This window comes from Drosophila simulans, chromosome 2R, assembly GCF_016746395.2.
Source record: "Drosophila simulans strain w501 chromosome 2R, Prin_Dsim_3.1, whole genome shotgun sequence".
Taxonomy (NCBI): domain Eukaryota; kingdom Metazoa; phylum Arthropoda; class Insecta; order Diptera; family Drosophilidae; genus Drosophila; species Drosophila simulans.
This window is the reverse complement of record NC_052521.2, coordinates 10,908,615-10,934,389: the sequence shown is the minus strand read 5'-3', so window position 1 is coordinate 10,934,389 and position 25,775 is coordinate 10,908,615. Positions and strand designations below refer to the sequence as shown.

General features: G+C 41.4%; 1 protein-coding gene across 1 annotated transcript in view; it reads right to left on the bottom strand.

Moving 5' to 3' along the window:
- The window catches only part of LOC6734351 (irregular chiasm C-roughest protein), a 119,757-nt gene extending 95,854 nt beyond the window's left edge, over positions 1–23,903 (bottom strand). The window contains exon 1 of the mRNA XM_016167998.3: positions 23,105–23,903. The gene's annotated coding sequence lies outside the window, so the exon portion shown is untranslated. The remainder of the gene's footprint in view (positions 1–23,104) is intronic.
- Positions 23,904–25,775: the final 1,872 nt, after the last annotated feature.

Genomic DNA, 25,775 nt, shown 5'->3' with positions numbered 1-25,775 from the left:
GGTCAGCGCGCAGAAAATTATAAATATAAGCTCATTAAAGGCTTAGTCGCTATAGGAGGTCGCCCCGCTACGACCGTGTCCATTTTAATTAGATAAAATTGCATTTTGCATAATTTTAAATGCCCGCACACATCAATAAATCGAGCTCTCGCCCGCGCAGCATGCAACTAATTTATGCCTTTGCTAATTAAACGACCCACAAAAACGATGCCACCAAAATGAGGCATTCATTTTAATTGCTTGGCAATACGAGAAAAATGCAAAATTCGATGCCACCAAAATGAGGCATTCATTTTAATTGCTTGGCAATACGAGAAAAATGCAAAATTCGATTTTCGACAGCGTCCAAATCAATTAGGTGGACATACAATTTTGTGCGGGCATAACTGGTCAACGCTGTTATAGAAACTGATGTCCTTCGGATTCTATAGCTACTGAAATTCACTAAAACTTCAAACTAATATCTTTACTTATTAAATTCGAAGAACTCTCTTAACTTTAGCATTGCGTATTGACATATCCCACTTTGCAGCTTTTCAGCCCAGCAGCTATTTATTATTTACAAAGAGTTCCTGCCTTGTTGGTCTTAAATCTCCGCAAAAACGTCTGCATAAGTTATGCAACTTGTTAGCATCCCGTAAAGAAATTCGCTGCCTACTTAGCGGCATGGCAATTACCGCTCGCCGCAACCAAGACAAACTACTCGCTGAAGGGAAAACCGGAAACACGAGGCCATCGTGATGGATGGGCGGAAGTGGGGTCGGCGGTTGCGACGTCGTCGGTGGTTGGAGCTGTCAATTATAGCAGTTTGCTGAAAGTTGCCGAGCAAAATGCTGCCTGCACCGCGCTGAACTACACAAACACCCACCATGTGCGGCCGTAATTAAACAATTAGCGAGGTGAGTGCCACTTAATTAAATAATTTGCAGCCATGCGGTTGTAAGGCAGTGAAAAAAACAACGAGCCTTTCGAGTCGAGTCTGCGATGCCCTGCCATCCTAATTTACAAAATAATTCGAAAGCTGGGCCCAAAAGCCCATCGCCCTGCTAATATTGTTCGCCACAGTTGGGGGCCTTTGAAATATGACGTCTCATCAGCCGAAAGAAAGTTGGCTAGCATGCGGCAAATGGCGACAGGTGTTTCAACAACATTTCGTGCATGCCATAAAAATAACCCAAAACACACACACACACACCAAGTATGTGTACATGACATGTCTGACTTTTGCGTGAGTGTGAGAGCACATAAATGAAATTATGACATATTTAAATGGCATACAACAGGCAACAGGCTGGCTGGCTGGCTGGATGGGTGGGGGAACCTCTCCTACACCCACTTTTGCACCCCGCTCTTTCTCCGCCGCCATGACAGGCGACTTCCGTTTCCGGTTCTGTTAGCCAAGTTCCCCAGCAGTTAACCTGAGCGCATGTTCATTTCTAGTTGCCGCTGCCTGTATAATTTACAATTTAGCACCATAAATGCTGTGTCGTTTTGCTTTTCTGGGAGGGCCCACGGGGCGTATGCGTAACATTGCGTGCCTGGGTCGGGTCAAGTGCGTGTGCCATGTTAATTAGGTGACAATGTTATCAAGGTGGCGCCGGCAATCGCTGACACGGCGGCTAGATTGGTTAGCTGATTGGCTAATTAAGATAAGGGAATAAACAGCACGACGACAAATCAGTAGGAACTGCACACAAAATGCTAATGAGATTGCAAAGTAAGTATGCATTTGCAAAATCACTTATGAGCTGTCTAGAAATGACACACTTATTCCTAATGCCATTGAATTATTTATTATATTGATAGATTAAATTCAAAAAATAGAAGCCATGCATATTTTAAACAAATACCAAGTCAATAAAGCTTCTAATTCCAATCAGCTGGTAGCAATCTCATTTCGATCTATCCTTTGGCAGTCCGAATCCAACTGTCATCACGATAATCACTCACCTGAAACGATAAAATGATAATATGTCATTAGTAGCAGGCTTTGTATAATTTATAATTTATTTTTGCATCTACTTAAACAACAAACACGTTCAACGACAGCACTTTCGGCGCTTTGCCACCATCGTTAGTGTTTTTCCGGTTGTGCCGGGTCCAGCAAAAGGCTTAAATGATTAATTAAGCGCGTCAATACATGCGAAAACAGTCGACATGTTGTGAATGTGTGTGTGTGTGTGTGCATGGATTTGTTTTTGCCGCTGATGCGGTGTGAAAATCACGTGTTGAAAATGGCGTGAATTCGTCGACTGAATAGCGACGTACCAACTCGCAGTACCAACACATGGACATGGCCCAAAACACAGGTAGCATCCATGATGTACACGTTCCTATGGACACACGTGCGTTTGCATTTATTTGGATGTCATAGTTTTCGTTGGCGACGCTCTGATTTTAATATTTAAATAAATGCCGTCGTTGATTGCGCATACGACACGTTGTTTGCCATTTGCCCACCACTGCCGCTGTTTTTGTTGCTGTTGATTGCAGCGCGCTTGCTTGTTGTTTGCATAAGACAAATTGTATTTGTTTTCGACTTTACCAAAATCCCAATTATATGCCATGGCAGAGCTCCATTTCGCATTTGCCAGCAATCCGGATTGCAGCCGAAAACATTAAAAATTATACAAATATTGTTGTCGCACTGCGAGTGCAATAATGTTGCTGCATAAAGCCATTTGATGGTCTGCAGCTGGCAATGAGTGGCTTAATTGAAATACATTAGCAGAGCTTTACGGCGCATCTGGCGAGTGAGTCAGTCATAGGTGGGAAAATGATCCAGATAAAAATCACACAATAAGGGAAAATCCTTTAAACAATAAACACTATCCCGTTGCGAAACAACAACATCAAACTCTAAGATCAACAAGATTTATTCCATATAAGCAGCTGCCAATTTCAATTTGGAACACGATTATACTTTTTTTTTTTTTTTTTTAATTAATATTTATTAAGTGAAGAAAATCTTGAATTGGTTGTGAAATATTCAAACTATATAAATCAGTAGGCCTGCCTATCAACCTCCAATTCGTTTGGTCTAATTTCTGTTGTATTTACCACATTATCGCTGACCTATTTAAATGCAAAAGGTTACGGGGAAAAGTGAACCCATCTGTCACCAGCCAGCACTTTTCCATGGCTGTGTAAGTGACACAACGGCTCTAATTCATTATTTTCTGGGCGGATGCCAGACACAGGCATACGTGTTTGAACATATTATTTATGGCAAACAATTTTTGGCGAAAAACTCTTCAAACCAACCGCAAACAAAAAAAAAAAAAAGAAAGGAAATGGGGAGTGCGTATCAGAGAACTGCAAGGGTGGCACTTTTTTACCACTCGACTCACACCCTACAATTTTGTGTGCGGGTGCTACCCGCCACGCACATCGCGGGTACTTACAAACACACAGTATAAATCTGAACATGTAGACAAGACACCCCGTTGTGCGCGCACCCGAATCAATACGGTGCTCCGCGTCGCGGGTGCCGATCACACACTGCCTAAAAAGGGATGAGTGAGAAAAACACTTGTGGGTATACCGTTAAACACATGGGTGTTTCCAAAAATACTCGGGTGTTTCCAAAAATACTCGAGTGGTCTCGTAGGTAATCGAGTCACAGACAAGATGCGTAACTCCATGCGTTTTACACTCCATACGTTTACACACTATTCTTTCGGCGTGGCTCTAGACTTTGTCGAATACTTTGTAAAATGCCCTTCATCTTATTATTATATATTATTATTATTATTATTATTAATTATATATATTATATAATATTTTATTATATTATATATTATTAATATAATATATATATATATATATTATATTATATATTATTATATATTATATATATTAATAACGTTATTATTATTTAAATATAGATTATAGTAAAAATAATAGTACATAATGTCACAAAATTCATTTCAAAAATTACTTTATATAAGAATATTTGTCATTAGAGTATTCAGGTAGCGACGTGTGAAAAATAAATAACGGAATGATTCGAAACGGGTGGCACCCTTTGAGTCCATCAAAGACGTGAGCACGAAATTTTTCTTGGGTATTCCCTTTTACCCTTCATTTCTTATACCCGTCACGCTTCCTCCCATACAAATTTTAGGCGTACAAAAAATGACCAGAGAACTGCAGCCCGCATACAAAAAATGACGTGCGGCCGATCGTTGACTGTGCGTCCACTCACCCAAACGGCTCTTGCGCAGCAGGCCTCGGGTGGTTTTTTTACTCGTAACAAAAACACAACGTCGGTAAAACACTCGAGTATTTTGTGTTGCCGCAATTAGGGTGTCAAAAAAAACGGGGTGCCTAGAGTACCGAGTGTTTATCGGGTGGACGTAGAGTGCGAGTGGCGGGCTGCAGTTCTCTGGTGCGTATGCAAATGGAATATCAATTTATTATTGCATACTTTTGTGAGCGGCCGCACTCGAAAATTAAAATACGACCGTCCAGACTGGAAACACTTTTTAATTTATTAAAAATTCTATTGTCAGTGACTAGGATAACAATAACCACAGGACATGCGTACTTTTTCACACTTTTGCCCGGCCCAGCCGTGGGAATTCCTGGTTGTCACACAATTTTTATGTCGCTGAACTCGCTCGACAGCGGCTACTTTGGATCCGTATCCGGAAAACAGGGGATCCGGGGATCCGGGGATTCCATATACGTACGTATACGTTATATGGGGATCCCACAATACGCTCTGCTCTGCTGCTGATGCCTTTTCACATGGTTTTGAATGAATGACACATAAAGTTCTTTTTATTTCAGCTGCGTTTTGTTTTTGCGACATTTTTATGAATGCCTCGAAATGCTCTCCCTCATTCTTTCTACATTTTTACCCCCAACCCTTTTTTTTTTGTTTTTTCTTCTGTATTTTGTGTGGCTCAGCTTTGGGTTTATTCATGCGGAATGCGACGCATAGTTTTTTGCCATTCCAACCGCCCCTCTTTTTGTTTGTTATTGTTTTGCCAACAGTTCAGGCCAAAACGCACACACACACGCACACATGGAGACATGGCTGGAAAACCCTTTTCAACGCAAATATGTTCCATTAGCAATGGCTCGACAACGATTTCAGTGTTTTTTCGCCTCGGTTCTCTGTTGCTTTTTTCCTAACTGCTAGCTGGTAGCTGTCAGCTGTGTTAGCTTTCCTTTTGCATTTTTGGCCTGGCATGTGTTTGGCTTTCTGTTTTGGTTTGTTGGCATACTTTTGCCAAATGGAAATTATAGTCTAGTGCGCCAGCCTTTTTAGCCATTAATTTATGGTGGCAGCAGATGGAGGTCACCCTGTCCAATCCCAAAAAAAAGGAGTCTGCGAACTTTAGACCCACTAGTCGGCGGTGCGGAAAGCCAAACCAAACCAAACCAAATCACATCAACTGAATCTGAATGTGAATGTGAATCTGAATCGACTGTGTATAATCAAGCCGGCGCTGAAATCCGTGAAATGCAAACCATTCGATGGCTCAAAGTGCCTACCAATGGCCCAAACCACACTGTTTTGGCCACCAAGGCAAACAATCAAACAAAGGCCCTCGCCGGACAAATAGAAAAACACAAACAAAATGACACGCAAATGCAATTGAATGCACTGCTATGGCTGCTCCTCGCAAAAGTTCTGGTCAGTGCGCTATTGTTTACCTTTTTTTTTTTTTTTGTGTTTAAATTTAATTGGTTTCCTATTTAAATTGCTTTGGGAGTGGCGAGCGCAGGGCCCGCAATTTTCCCTCGGCGATTGTTTGGCTTTGGGCCACCACCCTCACTTGGATTCGTATAATTTGCCTTTGATTGCCGTCTATAAAATTGGAAAATGCGAATGAAACTCACATAAATTGGCCATCATTGTCCTTTGTTGTTAAGGCATATACAATATCGTGGTGTGGCATACTTTATGGCAATGGCACTGTGGCACATTTATTTAGATAACCAATTGTAGTTTTTCCAATTAAAATATTTCGTATTTCGCATTTCGTTGCGTACTTGGCGTACAAAATGGTGAAATTGAATTGTTGCCCCGGGAAAATGGCATCTGTGCCAGAGATTTTCATTTGGCAGCAAATGAAATATATACATATATGTATATATTTTTTTTTTTACAACTGCGTTTTATGACACGCCCGGGGGCGTACGCAGACTTATGCAGCTCAGTGTTTGCCACTCCCTTACGCACTGTAAATTTACTTAAGCCCGGCAAACATTAAAATGCCTCTTAAATGTAAAGTAAATAGCCAAACGGCATTAATTTGGAGTTCGTTAGTTGGCGGAATAAAATTGTTTCGGCAAATAAGCTTGTGTTGTTTGTTCGACGAAAATAAATATTTATATGGAAATAGTTTTAGGTCCCAGACACTTGTGCTGTCCCCTCTGTAATCGATACATTTTTAAAGCCAATAGGACAAGTGAAATTGCGAACTTTTTATTTGCAACTATATTTAAAGAAAATAAATAAAATAAATTGGAAGCAAGTGGATATAGAGTCATATTTATTACAGCAACGATATTAAAAAATATTGCTATTCTTTTGAAAAAACCACCAGTAGTGCTAGTTTGATTTGGCAACTTTATTATGTAGCGATTACATTTATTTTGCACTGTTTCAAGTGCTGGCAAGTGAAATGCGTAAATCCTGTATCCAAATAATAAACCAATTTTCGCACATTGTTTTCACAGCCGAGTTTCGACTAAATATCTAAGCCAGAACAAAACAAAAGGGGGGAATATAAAAATATATATTTATAACTCGTTAGCCCCTAAGGCCAACGGACTGGTCGGTTTGGAAATTGAGTGTGTGTCTAACTGGATAATGGAGTCGAGAGCAATTGAAGCGCATGCACTGATTCCATAAGCGTTTTCCCATGAGTTTGTTAGTCTCAGTCTGAGTGTTAGTGTGAGTGTGAGTGTGAGCCCCTAAGCCCGACCGAAACCCTTTTTATCGGCTGGCATAGCCACAACACACTACACACAACACACTACCGACCATAAGCCCAACTAAGCGGACGGCGTTTGAAGGGATTGCGAACGGCAATAGAAAGAAACGCATAAAATATTAATAACTGGATTTGCCCACTGCTGGCCAAACAAAGCCCAAATAGAAAATACCAAACACACACATACAACATGGAAGCGGAGGAACAGTTGGCTAAAACTGCTTGGGCCATAATCCCATTAATGCGGGGTCAATGCGCCCACGGTGGTCCAACCGAGGGTTAAGTTGAGTTGAGCCCTTCAACTTGAAGTTGCAAGCCCCCAACTTGAGAGTTTTGGCCAACCTGCGATTGGGGCTCAAATGGCGGTAGGGGAGCTGCGTCCAATAAATGGAAAAAAATCAAAATCAAAATCATGAGTACGGATCCGGATTGGTGGCGTCAAATGCCGGACTCAATATTCGACGGAGGAGCAAAAAAAAAAAAGCAGAGAAAAACAGGGACTGCAATACACGAGTTGTACGTGTAATTGAATTTTGTGGTGCGTCGTCGCTGGCGTCAATTTATTTGACCACGTATTGTGTGTGTGTGTGTGTGTGTTTGACCGCCGTTGGCAGTGGTAGGGGGGTAGGGGTAGGGGGATGGGTGTGTGTGTGGGCAGCGGGCTTGGGGCGGGTGGTTGGTCACTACGTGCGTATTACACGCCGAAAGGGTTATGGCCAGCGTAATTGTATTGGCCGGGCTAAACATGGCGCTTAGTTGTCTGTCTGTCTTTCTGTCTTTCTGTTAGTCGTAGCACCCAACCACCCACTTTTCGCCCGCCCAACCCCTTCGTTTCACACACCGCCCCCACCCTCTCCCCCTGCGGTCTGTGTTGCACGCACGTTTCTAATTTTGTGCGTGGCTTGTTAATTTTTTTTCGCATTTCGCCGCTGTTCATTGCCGGCATACAAGCGGCCTTCATTTGGCCTAAATGAAAAGCTCTTGGAATTTTCCCTCATTTGGTTGGCGGCAGAAAACAAAAAAGTTCATTTAGCTATGAGCTGTTTATTATCCGCCAGTTGAGTTTCGATTTTTGTGGCTGTCAATGTGAGCAGTTGGGTTCTTGGCATAGATTCTTTATTGAAATGGTGCTTGTAATTTCAAGAAACCGAAGTAATTAAATTTAATGAGAATTCCATTGGCGAAAAAAAGCTTAAGCAATAATATAAAAAATAACGTATTTAAAACAAGAGAAAGCTGTTTATTATAATTTATAAAATTTATTTCATTAAATGATTTTTACCCTTACATCTCAGTTCAAACTTCATTAGCTAATTTCATACCCCATATGTTTAATTAATAATAGAGCCTCGCCAGAGAATCCCCTTTATAAGCAAGCCATGTTTGCTTTTTGCAGCTCAAACATGCTCTAAAAATACACAATTTGCTCTGGGTAAACAGAAATGTTAATCCGAAACTCAGCCCCTCCTCATTCGGCATCCGTAAGATACTTTTCGTGCTTGGGCCAAGCCAGCAAAAATGGTTTCACAAATCTCATGCATCAACGCTTGACAATGTCCGAAAGAGAGAGAGAGAGAGAAAAGCGAGAGCGAGCGAGAGGCAGAGATTCAAGTCCTCCACAAACACTAAAACTGAAATCAAATACCTTTGCCCTTAAGCACAATTGACATTTTGCACATGACATGGCAAAGCGGGAAAGAAAAGCCGAAACAGAGCGAGGATGGAAAGGAAAAGCAGGTGAAACTCGATGCTGCACTTGCCCACTGACCTCGACAGTGGGTGGGGGGCGTGAGGGTCTGGAAAAATTGAGGAAAATGGAGAAAAATGGGGGGCGTGGCATGACATTATACGCTTGTTATAATCCCTGCCAACATTTTTATTGCAATTGTCAACCGGGGCCATAAAGCAGCCGAGAATCCCGACACCTACAACCGTTTTCCCTTCGTTCCAATGCGAGGCGACACAAATTGAAAATATGACAAGAAAATTCGCTTCAGCAGCAAGTAGGTCGGAAAAGCTGGCTGGCAAGGGGGGTGGGTGGTGGTGAGGGGGGTCGTGGCCCCTGATAGAGCTGCAACTGTGGCAGTTTGCTAACTTGCCAAGAACTGGCGACGAAAGCATATTGATTTCGGGAGCAGTGGGGAAAATGTTTTGCCAACGTTGACAAAAGGAAAAATGGCAAAAAAGAAAAAATGCAATGGTTAGTAAAGGGTAAATTTCATGTGTGTGTGTGTGTGTGTGCGGGTTGCAATGAAAAGCGCATGCATCAAGGTGAAGTCAGCAGTTTCCTCCTTTCGACGACCGCTGATGCTGCAGATGTGCTCAGCCGAGCAAATAAAAATAATATTTTATCCACGGCGGAAAAATCGAGAGGAAGAAGGCAAGCAGAAACAATGAGTCGAAAATGCGTTTTCGTTTCGTTTTCGTTTCGGTTTTCCCGCTCGCCCATTGATATGCGCGAACAATGAGCCAGGAAACTGGGCGCCACTAAAGAAGCCAGTACCGAAACTCACCATCTATATATAGTGTGGTAGTTGCTCCTTGTCTATATAGCACTATATATCCCTCGGCTGACCCAGATAGTCGGACTCCATGCCGGAGTTTATTAGCTCGGCCAAGTTTACGAGCCGCTGCGCAAATCAGTGGCAGTGGATAAAAAATTATGGCACTTTGGGGCATTCCTAATAGTGTGTGAAACAGGAAAATTCGACTCGCGTATCAGCGAATGTGCAGGGAGTTCATTTCCACTTTATAGATTACCACATGGTGCACAGAGGTTTTAAAGGAGAGCCTTAAGATGAAGCCAAGTTAGTTACTTCATTGGTGCATACTAGTAGACAGTTTAATTCCCTGCACTAAAACAGCAATGGATTTCCATAATTAATATCATTGAATATATATAGAAAGCAGTGCAAATCCTTACCAAAATCGTCTAAAACCATCCGCATAATGAAGCACAACTTGAGGTGCAGTCCACTTGGTCAACTGGCCCAAGTGGATCGTAATGTCGTTATAATATTAACGCACAAAACAAAACTTTTATTGAGGCCAGTCGTTGGCGGTGGTTGGCTGGAGTTTCCTGCTTTGTGTTTCGCTTTTTTATGACCGTAAAAAAAATGCCATAAAAATGTTTAAAGTCGACCAAATAGGCGCTAAGCAGCGCAAAGTGCACTTGTTGAGCGCGTTTCCAGTAGCTGGGCACCTCATTTCCTCGTTTAGCCGCTTATATTTATATTTTCATTTTATTATATGAGGCATTCATATTGGTCGAAAAGTTTTGCCACGAACTCTTGAGCTCCTGTTGATTTTAGCCGCATTTAGTGCGGATATTTTAAAACCTTCTTTATGACGCAGGATCCATTCGCCTGTTTCTTGAAACTTTTCGAACTGCTCTCAGCTGGACTCTTAAGTGGGTTAACAGTTTTCCGTTTCTCTCGACCATAAGATTGGAGATATGCTCGTAAGTTTCGTTTTACGAGATCACCGTATTGTTTCCCCCGGCATGCTGGTCATCATCGCAGGACCCATTTAATCAGCCTTTCTTTATGGCTTTCGCACTTAAGTGGCCGGCGCAAAAACGACTCCTGGCCACGCCCAAACGCCCTGTTGTATGCAATAAAAACTAAACAAATCGCTGCCAATGGCACTTATTATCACCTGAGTAGATTTATCACCTGCTGACCGCAACAGACCAAAAATTAATATACAAATAGCACACACACACACGTAGAAAAAGCGATACGGAAAAGCAGGTAAACGACAGCCGTGTTTATAAATGGCAACTGAAATGTAACACGACGACTGTCTATGTGTGAGAATATGGCCAGGAGTGGGCGTGGCCTTATCACAAGCACTCACACAATGGCTGGCCGCCCTTTGATAAATTTACTACACAAATTGAGTCGCTAAATTAGAACATTTATTTTTGCTGCCCCAAAAAAAAGAAAAAGGACGATGTCTAAGGAAGCGAAAAGAAAAAAAATCCCCCAAGTGCGTTTGCCACTTGATGTGGCATCTAAGGAAACCCGAATCTGCCACGACTCCCCACCCCTGCCCGTCCAGCAAAACCATCTCGTCCTTGTCCCCTTACCGCCCACCGAGTACCCGGTCATGTTGCCTTCATTATTTTGGACCAGCGCATCGACATCGACTGGCTGCACTTCATACTTAAGCTCGTCCAAATCTCGAGAGTGTAATTTATTGTTATCATTTGTTTGGCTAAAAGCAAAAAGACGACCAGCACAGCGAAGGACGAACGAGAACCCAAGAAATAACCAGGATTCAGTTACGTATGGGAACTTGGGGATGCTCTTTGGTAGAATAGATATTAAAACTCATGGGCATTAGCAAGCAAATTATCTTATACCTATATATTTAAAACTATGTTCAAAATGAAATTAGGGTATTGGTAGCTTCTATTTCTAATATTTATATTTCTATAGATATCAAAATATCTACAAAAGATGTCTAAAAGTATGCAGCAAACTGCATGAAACCTTTGCAATCGTAATAAATTACTGCATACTTTTAGACAGCTTAAAAAATCGTTGTGCCATAGCTGAGATGCTGTGTTTTGTAGGGTATACGCAGCGATTGTGCCATGAGAAAAAATTAAGAACCCACGAATAAAGCGTGGAAAGAGCGAAGAGGGGGAGGGGGGTGAGCGAAATAGAGGGCGTTGCTGCACACAGACAGACGCGTGCGCACGCACACACACTCACTCGCATACTCACACATGCACGCCATTTAGATAACTAAAGTAATTTATTTTATATGGAGGTCATGTGCTCACGGACATGTGAACGTAAATAGCAAAAGGAAGAGACATTCACACAGATACTAGACAGCGGACTATCCTGTTTGTGTGTGTGTGTGTGTTAGTACTTGTATGTGTGTGTGAGTATGCTGGAAAATTACGCACCGAAACTGAGACATTTCCGCTCGGCACAAATTTTGTGCTGAGAGCAGCAGAAAACAGAAGCAGACCTGGAATCCGGATCTAGAGAACCAGGACATGGACATCAGTTGGCCCAATTTTATTGCCCACTTTCGTTGGGAATTAGCATGCGAATTAACCAGAACTATAACTAGAACCAAAAACTAAAAATAAAACCAAAAACCAGTGGAGTGCAGTGTGCCTACCGAAATGAAACCAAAAAACCGAAGAACAAAAATCGAAGTCAAAGTTGAAAATTCAATTTGCCCCACAATTCCAGTTGCGCAACAAACTTAATTAAGTGTAGTTTTGGGCTCGGCGGCGGAAGGAGCGTCGAAGGACTATCGAATGTTTGGCGCAAAATAGTTGGGCATACTTTCTGGCGCCCAGAAATGATTTAATTGGAAAATTGTTTAGCTAACTGAGCTGGGCGCCTATCAAAAATGCATGGGCCAAGTGGTACAGAACGCATAGTTTTGTTTCGGGCCAGATTGCTAATTGAGCCGAATCTCGGGCATTAAAAATGCAGCATGCCCAATTTGTGCGTTGGAGTGGGGCAGCGGAACTTAATTAAAACGAAATTTCATCCTAATAGGTCGCTGGGGGAAAAACACATACCTATGAAACACATACACACACACACACACACTCAGCCCCCCAATTGGCCCATTAAGCTGGGATAACAATGATGCCAATAAGCAACAACTAGTGGGCCCATTTTACATGTGGCCCCAACAAATTATTACAAACCTAATGACCTAATATATAAATTTTAGCCCAACAATGGATACATGGATACATGGAACCATGGAACCAGCGGGTGTGCCCAACATCCCTTGCTGATAAGATTTTCGGTGGGTGGGCGTTGGGTCACATGCAAAAAATGTATACATTATCTGGGCTGAGGAAGAAAAAAAAAGAAATGTGTATAAAATCCGGAAAGAAATTGCCCCTAATTTATGAGTGGAAAATGCGAGAATCCACATACGCACGCCAAATAAACGGCCCTATTTTCACTGGCTGCTAATATTTTACCAGGGTAATTTTTCGCCATGTTTTTCCATTGCATTTCCCATTTCTTTTTTTTAACAAATAGGCAAATGGCTGGGAATTCAACGGCTTAGCAGTGATACGAAGAAACCGCAGTTGGGGATAAACTTTGCATAGTTTAATCCAGAAAAGAGTGAGTTTAAGCAGCATGTGCATATAGTTTTTGTGTCTGAGTTTGTATGCACTCAAGTGGTTGCATTCTTAAATTGGATTAAGTGGGTTTTTACCATGGAGACCACTCCGGGCATCGTTAGCTTTCGGCAAGATATTCGCAGGCGTCGTTGTTGTTTTCCCTTTCTTTTTTTTTTATTTATACTCGTTCCAGCTTGGCTTTTCGCTCGAGAAAATTCGAATTTAATTAAAACAAATATTAAAGCACTGTTTTCATTCAACATCGGAGATAAAGTGCAATTTCAGGCTGAGCGTAGATGCGAAGTGTTGTCCCAAAGTGCAAAACAAAGCAAAATATCTTTACCATTTCAATAAACTCACAGTGTTCACTCACAAGTTTATGAGTGCTCGATTTTATTAAAAAATAAAGTTATAGTGCAATAAAAAAATAATATAGAATACACAAGTTTTTATGCAGTTAAGTGAAGTCATAAACAAATTCGTTTTAAATTTATTCAAGAAAATAGTACGGCAATTAGAAAATTCTTATTTTCTTCTTATGTCTCAAATACAAAGATTTGGAAGTATAGACCATAAGTGTAATCCCTCCTTTTGGCCAAAAACAATGTGGCAAGTGCAAAATACGGTTTAGTGCTTTATTTACAATTTGCATTTTCCCAGAGAAGTGCCAAGGGAAAAAAAGAGAAATGTTTAAAAACAATATGCACACAAATTCAAAAATAAATAACCAGTTGGATTGAAGTCGAAGCAATACACTTTGGCAAATTAGAAAATCCCAAGCAAACAACGAGTCCAAATGCTTTTGTGAGTTTGCATAAAATTAAAAACAAATGAATCACAGAATCTTAAGAAAATAAAAAGTATGGCAAAGGAAAATGTGTCGTTCGGTTTGAAGGGGAAAAAGCGAACAAATGTGCCAATAAGTTTCGCATAAAGACAGCTTACTGAACTTTATCAGTACAGCAAAAGAACTGACAAAACAGTCAATCAGCGACATAAATATGAAACCTGAATAGACACCCAATCCACCTGTACTCTCAGTTATCAGACTTGGCCTAAACGCGACTCTTTCACACAAGAACACGTCGCAACATTGGATACTACATCAACAATAAACAGCACAGAGCTGCGGGAAAAGCGGGAAAAGGCGGGAAAGGCGGGAAAAGCGGGTAGAACGAATCCTAAAGGACCTCTTCATTCAATCAATAGGAGTCGGGGGCTTCGAATAAAAGAACAGAGCAATAAACATTTCATTGAAGACGCAACAAAAAACGCATGGCGCGGCATAAAACAGCATCAAAAGAGCTCTGGGGAAAATCCAGTGGAGAGGGCCAAAATGGCCGGGAAGGGAAGAAACTTGCAGCGTTTATCGGGGTAACACGAGACACTGGGACCGCCAACGCAGTAAAAATGAACCAGAAGTCATAAAAATTGAAAGCTCGCCTGGAGTATCGCAGTATACTAACCCACCGGTTTTTGGGGTCTGCGGAAAAGGCCAAAACAACGAGAGAAATATGTATAATAAAGAAAATTGAATATGCCCAAAGGCGGTCAGGGAGCAAAACACCAAAGAAAACAAAAACACACAGCAAAACGCAGCCACACGGTCCAGACGCTCACTTTTGTCCCACAAAAAGCGGGGGAAAGCCAAAGAAAATGCTGCCAACCACCCGAAAAACAAACTAAACAAAACTGAATTATATAGTCGCACATGCTAATACCCTCTTTATGGTTATGAAAATAAGTTAACGAGGAATTAACCATAAATGTGTCTTAGGGAATAATATACTACATCCTGCGTTGCATGAAAGTGTAAATGTAAAATGTAAAATGTAAGAATCTTTAAGATATGTATCTTTATCTTTATTTTGATGCTTGTTAACCATTTTAAGCACTAGAGCCACATACCCTTGCCTAGAGTAAATACCATGCGCTGGCGAATAGCGAAAACCAATTTCAGCTTGGTCTCTAAATGGTCCTGCCACGCCCCCTTCCCCGCTCAGCCCCTTTCCACCTGCCTTTGAGCTGGCTTCGGTTAAAATGTAAATTTTATCTCAACGTTAAATGGCTGGGCTATGGATACAGATATAGTGACAGCTAAAGATACAGCCAGCGCTTTCGTCGATTGCGATTTTTATGCGACACAAAATCTGTGGCAAACGGCAAGGCTTCTGGCTCAATCTGCTTTTTACGGCAGACGCAAAAAATAAAAAAAAAAGGGCAAAACTAACACTAAGCCAATGAAATTTACTTAGTTGGCGACATGCGAACGAAATTGGCTGAAATCCGGAATGGCCAAGGCCATGAAACTGGTTGGCCAAATGAGTTTACAATTTATTGCGGCATCGAGATTTTCTAGATTTCAAATTGTTTCTTGGGTTTTTGAGCCAAACATGCTAGTGATTACATAACTTTCTAACATAGAATTAACCGATTAGCCATTAACACTTCATACTATTTATATTTAAAGCGGCTAAAAAGGGGGCAGCATCACTCCTGGGGATTCGCTGAAAGATGCGCCACACAGTCAGCTGGAGTCTTTGCAAAATTTATTTATAAACTCATTTGCATACTCCAAAACAAGAGCTCCCTCCACGCAGCCTAAGCTGTTTGCATATGCAAAACTAAGGCAGTGCAAAAATGCGAAAACAAGTTGGAAGATATAGTCATCTATATAAATAGCCAAGGGGAAAACTGCCGCACGTTTTTCGCTCCCATTGTCCTTTTCTGCTCGCAGATTTCATTTCGATTTCGGTGTCAAGAAAGTGCAGATCTATCTCGTCGTTTTCCCCAACGTTTTCCACGCTTTTCCCCCAGCCGCAGCTGAACTGGGAGCTCACAGTACTTGCTGAGAAATGCGCCACGTGGCTGGGGAGAAGAATAAAGTCATAAAATTGAATTGGTAATTTTTTGTGTTAAGAGTAGAAATTAAAATAAATTGAATTGCCGCTAAGACGGCAAAAGGAGCAGGATGGAAAATGCAAATGAGTGCCACATCGATGGCAACGGAGGCGGAAAAGTAGGGAGCCAAGGATATAGGTTCGCCTGATTTTTCTGGCCCACGAAATGAAAACAAAATAAAATGGAAAGGAATCAAGCAGAAAAAAAAAGAAACGGAAAGAAAAGAAAAGAAGCAAAATCGCTTAACAACAAGACCGAAATAAATGCATTGTTGTTGTTGTTGCTCTCACTGTTTTTATTGCCAACATCCTTCGTCCTTTGTCCTTCTCATTGTACATGCCGCTGTTGTTGTTGGTGCCACCGCCGCTGTTATTGTAATAGGATTACTGCATAAATTAAAGTATTTGCCGTGGCATCATCAAATAAGATTTGCAACGCCCCACCCAAACACTCCACCAGCCACCCTGCACCACCCAACCACCCACCTAACGAGCTACAATGCGCGAACATCAGAAATCGCAAGGATAAGTGCGGCGAAAGCGTAGAAAAAAGCAGCAGGACAAAACAGCTAAGTAAATAAATAAGTGTAGGAGCAGAAAGAGATAGCGAGAGAGAAAGAGTAAGCACGATGCCGGCTGACTCACAGAAAGAGATGGCTGGCGACTGCGAGAAAGAGACGGACAGAGTACAAGTGGCTGTGGGGACACGTAAAAGTAAAGTTTATTGCATAATTTTCGACGGCTTAGTTAAAGTGTAATGTAAACACAAAAGCCGGAAGATGGGAAAATGGAGGCAACAACGAGAGGCAGATATAGCTTGGCGTAAGAATGGTGGAAAGGTCAAAGGGAGATGAGACAATAAAAGTGCAGATTATAAGAAAATATGTCACTGAAGCGCTTATATATTCTTTTCCCCTCCCCTCCTAAGAAACTCGCAGCTTAAGAAGATTTTTCCATCACTGCGTAGATTCACCCAAAAAACAAATTGATTTTATTAACGGTTATGGTTTAAACCATAAAAAATACTGACCCCACATGCAGTGATTTATGTTGACCAGAGTGCTTAACATGTAATTAGAATATCTTAAGGTAATAATATATTTTTTTTTTTTTTTTTTTTTTTTTTTTTTATTAATATTTATTAAGTGAGGAATCCGTACATCATAATATTGTATCTTAACATCACAGTGTGGAGAAGTATTCTTATCAATTACCAAACACTATAAAATAAAATAAGTGGAGTAGGAACATAAATGAAGAGTTTTTACTGCTGCCCAATTGTCTTGGCAAAGCCTTGCCGTTTAAGTCTTCTTAGAGGTCGAGCGGGGATGAGACGTCTTGCAAGAAGACTGCTATGGCTCAGTAATCTGTCACTATATCGACTTGTATGTCTCCCAATTTGTGACTCAACTGTGTGAATATGGTCTTTATGGAGTGCGGAGTTACGTAAATACGAGGGACAGTTGGTTATTTGTCGTAGTGCGCGATTTTGCATCACCTGGATACGTTTATAATTAGATTTGGTGGCAATTCCCCAAGTCTGGATCCCGTATAACCACATCGGTACGATTCAGTGCGCATAAACAGCTCTTTTGCACCTCAGCGAACGAGTGCTCCTTCTATACATGAGCCATCTCAGCTGTTGTGATTTGTGAAATCATTTCTTTACTGTGTTTTTGAGATGCGGCCCAAAGGTGAGCCGTTTATCCAGGGTGATACCTAGATATGATGCTGGCAGGGGCAGCTTTATTTACTAAAAACAATGAGTACTCATAGTTCCTATTGCAATAAATCAAATCTGACATTTCTGCCAATGAGATTTTTAGAGCGTTATATCACACTGATTTTATAAAGCCAGATGAGTGAAAATTAATCAAACTACGCCCATCATATTTCACATCGCAAGTCGCCGGTTGTTCTCGGGGGTCCAAAACATCTACCGCAAAATGTATGAAATATTTATGGAAAAACCACTGCCCACCTCGGGAAGCTCTCATGCGCTGGGAAACATCCGCTGGCAACCAGGAAACCAGCGGCAGCGAAATCACTTTGGAAATTTTCAAACTAAACTAAATACGCGAAAGCCGCAAATTTCATTTTGATAAAATTTTAATTTGGCCAAAAGCCCAAAGCCAAGAGCGCTCGTTAGCGGAGAGGAGAAATCTCGAAACGGAGGCTGTGACCTCGCCGCGCGCCTCAATAATTCAAAGATGTTAAGCCGCAAATTGGCATTGGCAGTGGCATTGGGGCCAAAAGTGGGTGGTGGCCACGGACCCGCAGAACGCGCAGCTGGGACTCAGACAGGATATATATGTACATCCGCTGGGGAGCCCAAAAGGCAGCGACTGAAGGTCTGACACGCACGCATTAAACTCTATTGGGTGCTAATGTTTTTCCATCCAGCCCCCACCCCCTACCCCTCACCCAACCATCCACCACGCTTACAGAATTTTCATAAATTCAGCAATGAGCTTGTCGACACACACACAAATACACACACACACTCGCGCGCAGCCTGCGCCGTGTATGTGTAATAAAAATACGCTAAAATGTTTGTATCACACACATAAACACGCTGCTTATTGCCTACTTCCAGGCGCAAAGAGCACAGATACGCGGCTGCTTGCGAGTATCTGTGTGTGAGTGTGCGTATCTGTGTGTGTGAGTAGCTGAGTGTGTGTGAGTGGCGCTTCCGCTGGGCGGTAATGTTGTGCCCGTCGCTCGTTTATTAAAGTGCTAGCTTTAAAAATATTATTCCTATTTCGGCTAAGACTAAAATAAACTGAAAAGCATAGAAAATTAATATGCGAACAAATATGGCAAATTAATAATGCTCTTGCACCACAATCCATTTTTTAACTAATTCGAATATGCTTTGACAATAATTTATTTTATTTTCGCTAGCCTTTTATTAAAATTTCCATTGATTCACGATTATATTTATAAGCTTATTGGAAATCCTTTTGAGCGTAAAAGAACTAGATTTTAAGCCAATTTAGGCCAAATATCGCATAAATGCATATTCATTTTTCCACAACAGTATTTATATAGGGTAGTTTATTAATTTGCACATGCACATTTGTGAACTTTCACATGCTAAAATCTAGTAACTCCTATATTTTATGACTTTAAATGAAAAATTAAAATTTAATTAGGTTTTTTTCACTAAATTTAATGCTAAAGTTACTAGATATTTTGTTGACAGCATCTGAAGTTGCCCAAAAAGACGGAGTTAGTTGAGGATTAAACTCTTTGGCGAAACATATTTGCCCGCTTGATGTTATTGGAAATTCAAGGAATTTTTAGTGACTTCCTTTGGGGGAACTGAGTCAGTCAGCTTGCCATAAGACCCATGCACCCATCCTTATCCCGATTCCCCCTTCGCGATTTCCATTTCCATGGCCAGCAGCACCAGCATCTCGGCACATCCCGAATCCATTTGGTATATATGCTTATGCGCGGGCTTATCGGCGCTTCAAGTAAACAGACAGGCAGCTATAAAAATTTGCATTTGACTAATGCCAAATATTCGGGGACGACAACGACAACGACAACGCGAACGAGGGCTACGAACGCTATCCGATAAGCTGAGGCATCCTCAGCATTAACCCCCTACTGCCAACCCCTAGTGCCACCCCCTATTTGCCACCGCCCGCCCCCTTTAACCCGTGAGTCAACCCTTGCAGACGGCAGCAACAATAACAATGTCTTGAAGGAGATGCCAATGCGTTTACTGATTTTTTGAGTGCGATACGTGCAAAGATTTTCCTTTCTCTGCTTTTTTCCACCCGTTGGAAATGGTGGGGGGAGGGTTGGTGGGGGTTGAAGTGGGTGGTGGGTGGTATGCTTTTATGCTATTTCCTATTAAGCTATTTGTTGCTGGCTCTCTTTTATCGCTCTTTACTCTCTTCGGCTCTATCTCGTTTCATACCCCACTTCGCCGCTTTGTGAGTTTGCCAAATTTCGTGTATGGCAGTTGCATTGCAAAAGATACTAAAAGCTTACCCCACACACACACACCACACACACAACACACACACACACAGATACTAACACTCACATGTCTCGTTTATCGATTTTCTTCACCCCCGATTTTCTGCACCCTGTGTGTGGATTTTTGACATGCCAACGCATTTTAAATTTGCATTTTTTGGCACCCGAACTGGCCAAAAATTTGAGCTAAAAGCATTAGGGCCATGGCTTTGCCAGCCAGTTTAAACTGCAGTTCAACAAACGAAATTGCCAGAATATGCCAACAATAGGACTTTGTTTTCGTTAGCAAAATATTGAAAAATATTGCAATGCAAATATTTCAAAATATGTATAAAAAATAATTCAGAAAAATTGCTCAAATTTATGGACGTGTTACTGAGTGGGGAATATGCATGAGTGCAAATGCAGAATATATTTAAAGAATATATATATGTGTACATGTAACTACTGAGTTCTATGAAGTTATTATGGTCTTAAGACTTTGTAAATTGGGAAATATTATTTAAAACTAAAGAAACTAAAGATTTCCAGTTAACTTATGCAATGCAACTTCACTTATATTACAATAAAGCTTTTAAATGGTAATTACATACTCCACATTTGAATTTTTTAAATTATTTCAACATATTATCTTCTCACATCCTTGATGTACACATACATATGTACATGTGTAAGCACTTTTAATCTGTTTATCGCATGGGAAACGTGAGTGTTTGTCTCTTGTTAAAATTTAAAAGTTTAGTCACCTTCTGCAACTCGGTAGCCAAACCGAAACCCACACAAAGTCCCAGCTTTCTTGAATCCTGTTTTATAAAATTTATGACGAAACATACACAAGAATATACATAAATACTATAATAACTCACTGTCACGAGTTATGAGCTCGTACATATGTGCGTGGTACAACCGCAAACCTACGAGATTTGGAAGGTAACTTTTGGCCAAGTTGATTTATTTTGAACTGACGTATTGGTAAGCATTTGCAAAAGATACAGCTGCTTAAGACCAAAGGTCCTGTTTTCCACATGCTAATTAATATTTTTACACTTTGCAATCACTCCCACGACGCACATTGAAATTGCTTTATGTTTTCAAGCGATGTCATTAAGACACGACACGCCCACAATTAAAAACATACGCCCTCGAAAAAAAAAAACAGAACAGAACAGGATAGCAAAAAGTTTACAAAAATTATTATGAGCTCTTATAATAGATTATGTCAAAACGGAACCAAACCTTGCCTGGAGTCAGGAAAATTCCTTGGAATTAATTTGAAAATACGAAATGCGTAGGGTGGCTGGCAAAATAGCTGTGAATTTGTTGTGTGTCACGTCCAGTCGAGTTTTTTTTTTCATTTTTTTCTTTCGCTTGGCATGGAAATTTTCATTCTTTATTTTCTCGAAGGCCATTTCTGGCAAATGGCATCTAAGCGACGCATAATGAGGACTCAGGCCGACGACTTTGCGACTTTCTGCGGTTGCCCCTTGGCCCAAAACGAAAAAAAAAAAAATGGAAAGAAAAACCCAAAGGCGAACGTCTTTAAGAGCAAGGGAAAATGGGAAAGTATATACACACAATTGATTTAAGCTGCTCGGTTGGGGCCCCTTTTCCTTTTCCCTTTGGCTTTGACTGGGCGTAATCCTATTTTTCATTAATCTAATTAAGCCTGCGTAGAGAGAAAGCATTTTCGGTAGACGAGGCCAATCTAATGAAATTATGGCCCAAGACAAAGGGCCGGAATGCAGCTCAGGCATTATCGATTAGCCGGAATTGAGGTCAATTAGCCCGAGATGAGGCATTTTTGGCAAGCGAAACTTGCCCAATTATCAAGCTTTAAATTTAATTCCAACTCTTGCTTCGGAATTTAAAAGGCGCCAAAGGATTCTTGGAGCAAAGGTCTTCAAAAAGTATGTATATAAAGGGAAAAATAAGAATTCTCCTGGGTAATCTCGCAGCTGAAACCTTGACAGCCAGGAAATATTTAATACCCTCTGCCATATTTAATAATAAAAACCTTTTAGACACTGCGCCAAAAAAAAACAGAATGTGAAAGGAGGTCCTTTGGGGATTCTGCAGGACGAGAAGTGCGATAAATGGGGAGCAGAGATGAGCCGGGAATGGAGTGCAGGGCATTCAAAAGTGCACACTAAATGCTCGGGCGCCTGAAAGTATGCTTTCAATTGTGCGCAATTTAGTGCGACAGGACGACAACAAAAGGACCTCTTTTCACAGGCTACGTATATTTGTACGTGTGTGTGTGTGTGTGAGTGCAATTGTGCCAGTGTTAGTGGCCGACTAGGTGCGAACAAACACGTGCGAAAACGGCGCCTAAAACAGGCAGCACAAAAAGGCCAGCGACTGCGGCTCATTGTTTGCCATCATGCCCTCTGATTTCAGCTTCGCTCTCTGGTCTCCGCTTTCTGCCTTCTGCCCTGTGATTGCGATTATTATGATTATTGTTTACTAAAGCCGGGAGTGGAGCAGAAGTAAAGGCAAATATCATAATAAAGGTTCATAAAATAAAACGGCCTGCTCTGCACAGCAAGAAAGTTTGTCTTTAAAAGCATTGATATATGAAATTGCCGGTAGAAGAATAAGATGTATAAATATTTCAGATTTACACATTTCACAACACTTGCACTCTAGGCAAAGTGCCAGCTCTTTTGGCAAGTTAACTAAACTTTCTCTCCGTGTAGGCGACTTTTCTTCTGCTCCCTTCGACCAACAATGCGACATGGCCGCGCTAGTTTTATGTGGCACATAAACATAGCTGCCACTCGCGTTGTTGCACGCTTTTTGGCGCGCAAAAACTTTGCCGCTCGCTCGCCATTTTATTGCTTGTCTTGCACACACACAAACACACACACACACACAAACGCACACTGGCACACAGCTTTTGTCATTCCATTTCGTTTCGTTGTCGTTTTGTTTTTCGCCCATTTCGCTTCTTGTGCCAACAACCTGCCACGCCTGAAATATGCTTGCTGCATACTTTTGGGCGCTGGGCATGAAATTAAACGCCAAAAGTATTTCACGATATAAATAATCCTACTTCTTGGAGTTCAGAAATCATGTGCGATGCAAACATTTATTTATGAAATACATTTGGAATTTAAGCAACGAAACCAAGCCAAACTAACCTGTTAATTGGATATCACTTTGCAGGACCAGAATATTTGAATATATTTTTATTCGAATTTATGCGGAACACTTGAGTCTGCTCTTTAGACGGAAATTTAGCACTTTTCTGTCTTGTTTATCTTTTGGCCAATAAAACCGGGGCTTACTTTTTTGTTGTTTGGGCTGTGATTACTCTTCTGGCGTTGGCAAATTAATGTTGCGCCTAGTCGACCGGACGCGGAAGTAGCTCCGGCGGAACCGGAAGCCGGAAATTGCGCGCACAACAAGCGACCCACCGAAACGCTGGCCACACTCACAGCACTGCACTTCACTTGAGTTCAGGGTTCTGTTGTTGTTTATGTACGCGACACGCAGTGAAACCGCAGAAAATCCAGCCGATTGACAGACAGAGCGGCACTCGATGCGTATTTAAAAGCGCTTGAAGTGCAATTAATAATGATTTTTACTTTTATTTTTATTTTTATTTAACACACGCACGCACTTCACAGCGCCGCGTAATTAATTATGTTTGCCCAGTGCAGTGGCGTTTTTTCATTTCTGCATAGATTGTTTCAATGATTGCCATTTGCACGTGGCCGGCACTGATCTAGCTTAAGCTGAGCCAAGCTAAGCCCAGTTGAGTTGAGGAAAACTTAGTGGGGAAATGCCGGAGACTTTAACGCACGCCGCACGCTCCGTTGCGAAATTCGATTTTCCACCAAATGTACGTATATATTTATCTGCAATCGCCACGACGCACGTCCGCTGCTGACGACCAACGCTCGCAAACTGAACGGTAGTTCGAGCAACGCCGTTATTTTGGGAGAGGTGGCCCACAGCATCGGGCTGTTATATCGAGTGTTATACGACTTGCCGCCTTCCAGCGAGAGAGCGAGAGAGAGCGCGGCGACTTTCTTCGATTCCTCCATTTCTATTTCTCTCCGCTCTCCACGCGGCGCTCTCTCTCTCTCTCTCTTTTGGGCGGCCCTTTTGTTTGGCGGCATTCGCCGGATTCTATTGCAATTGCCGGCAACGGAGATTCTCCAGAGGAAACTTAACTGCATTTGCTTATAAATTATGTCTTGACTTGGGTGTTAATGTGCACTGAAGCGCTCAGAGTGACGGCATGACAGAGTGCCAATCGGAGCCACTGACGTCCTGGCGGGCCAACAACTACAACTACAATCACAACGAGTGTCTGTGTACCTACGACAAGGACACACCTGTTGGGCCACCTGAATGTGGGCAGGTTGGCAGGTGAAAGGGTTCTGCGCACGGCGAAGGGCATGTGGGGCAACTGCCGAAGTGCAGGGCCAAGTTAACAGCGTTAATGAATTGGCAAAATCAGCAGGATAATGGCCTAGATCTGTCGGAAAACTAAACAAACCACTGATTTATAGGCAGTTAAAAGGAATAATATTAAGTAAAAAGTGCATCTAATCAGTACAATGCAACTTTTAATTGCTTAGACTTATTAAATAAAGGTAAAATTTATAAAATGACACATTAATTGCAAAAAATACGATTTATTTCCAGTGTTTCATGCTGTTTAATTGGAAGATTATTCTTAAAATTTAATTTAATAGAATTAAAAGATTAAATGAAAGCTCCTTAAAATGCTTAACCTATCTAGTTCTATATATTCAACTTGTATTTGAAAACATTAAAGTCTCTGATTTAATCTCTTTTTCTGTATTTCTTTTCTACAGTTTGTATACCTTACTTTAAACTGACTTTCCAATATAAATTTCAATTAAAAATATTTGTTTAGCATCCGTTTCCGGCACTTCATTAGGAAACACTTTAAGAATGCCATACAAAGGAAGCAACCCAAATCAATTGGTCTGCTGGAAAGTGTTTTCCCCACTCAAAATCACTTTGTTTCTATATATATATATATTTAGTTAGGTATAGTTTGGAGTACTCCTTCAGTCAATTAGCCGCTTAATTGTTTTTACAGTAGACTGCTTGGAAAAGCGGCGGCGAAAGAAAGGCGACATAAATCACGTCAATGCAACGCCCAGAATTTACATAAATAATTAACAGCGAGCGTGGGCAGTCGAGGGATAGAATGGAGTGGCATCCCATCTGGGATTGGGATTCAGCCCAGTCTCGCCTAAACATCATTAAAAGTATATATCCAATTAAAGGTTTCGAGTGGCTGTCGCCTCCTGGCAGCCCGACAATAGCTAAAACTACACAAAAACTACCCAGTGCGTTCCGAAAATAGTTGCAACTTGCGAAAAATATGTGAAAAATGAGCTGGCCAGAACAATGGGTGCGACAGAGAGAGGAGGGGGGGCCATGACATTGCTATTGCAGTCACACATTGTCATAATAGTGGTGTTGTTGTTGTTGCTGCTGCTGCTATTGTTGCGGTTGCCACAGGAGCGAGCGAGAGGGAGCGAGGGACTCGAGGGGTTACGGGTTCAGATTTCGGGTTCAACTCCGGGGGTTGATGCTGCTGCTGCTGCTGCTTGCTGCATCTGCCTGACAATTGTTGCCACTTAAATGCGATTTTTTCACTGCGATAATCCCGAGTCCAGAATCCCGAGGAACTGGCGAAAATATGAGGAGTATCCGTAAGATTGAAGCGCACATAAAATACCCGTTATTTATGTAGAGATTCAGCTATACTCTTCTAATGTATAACATATAAAGAACAAAACATATGTTCGATTATCAATACTA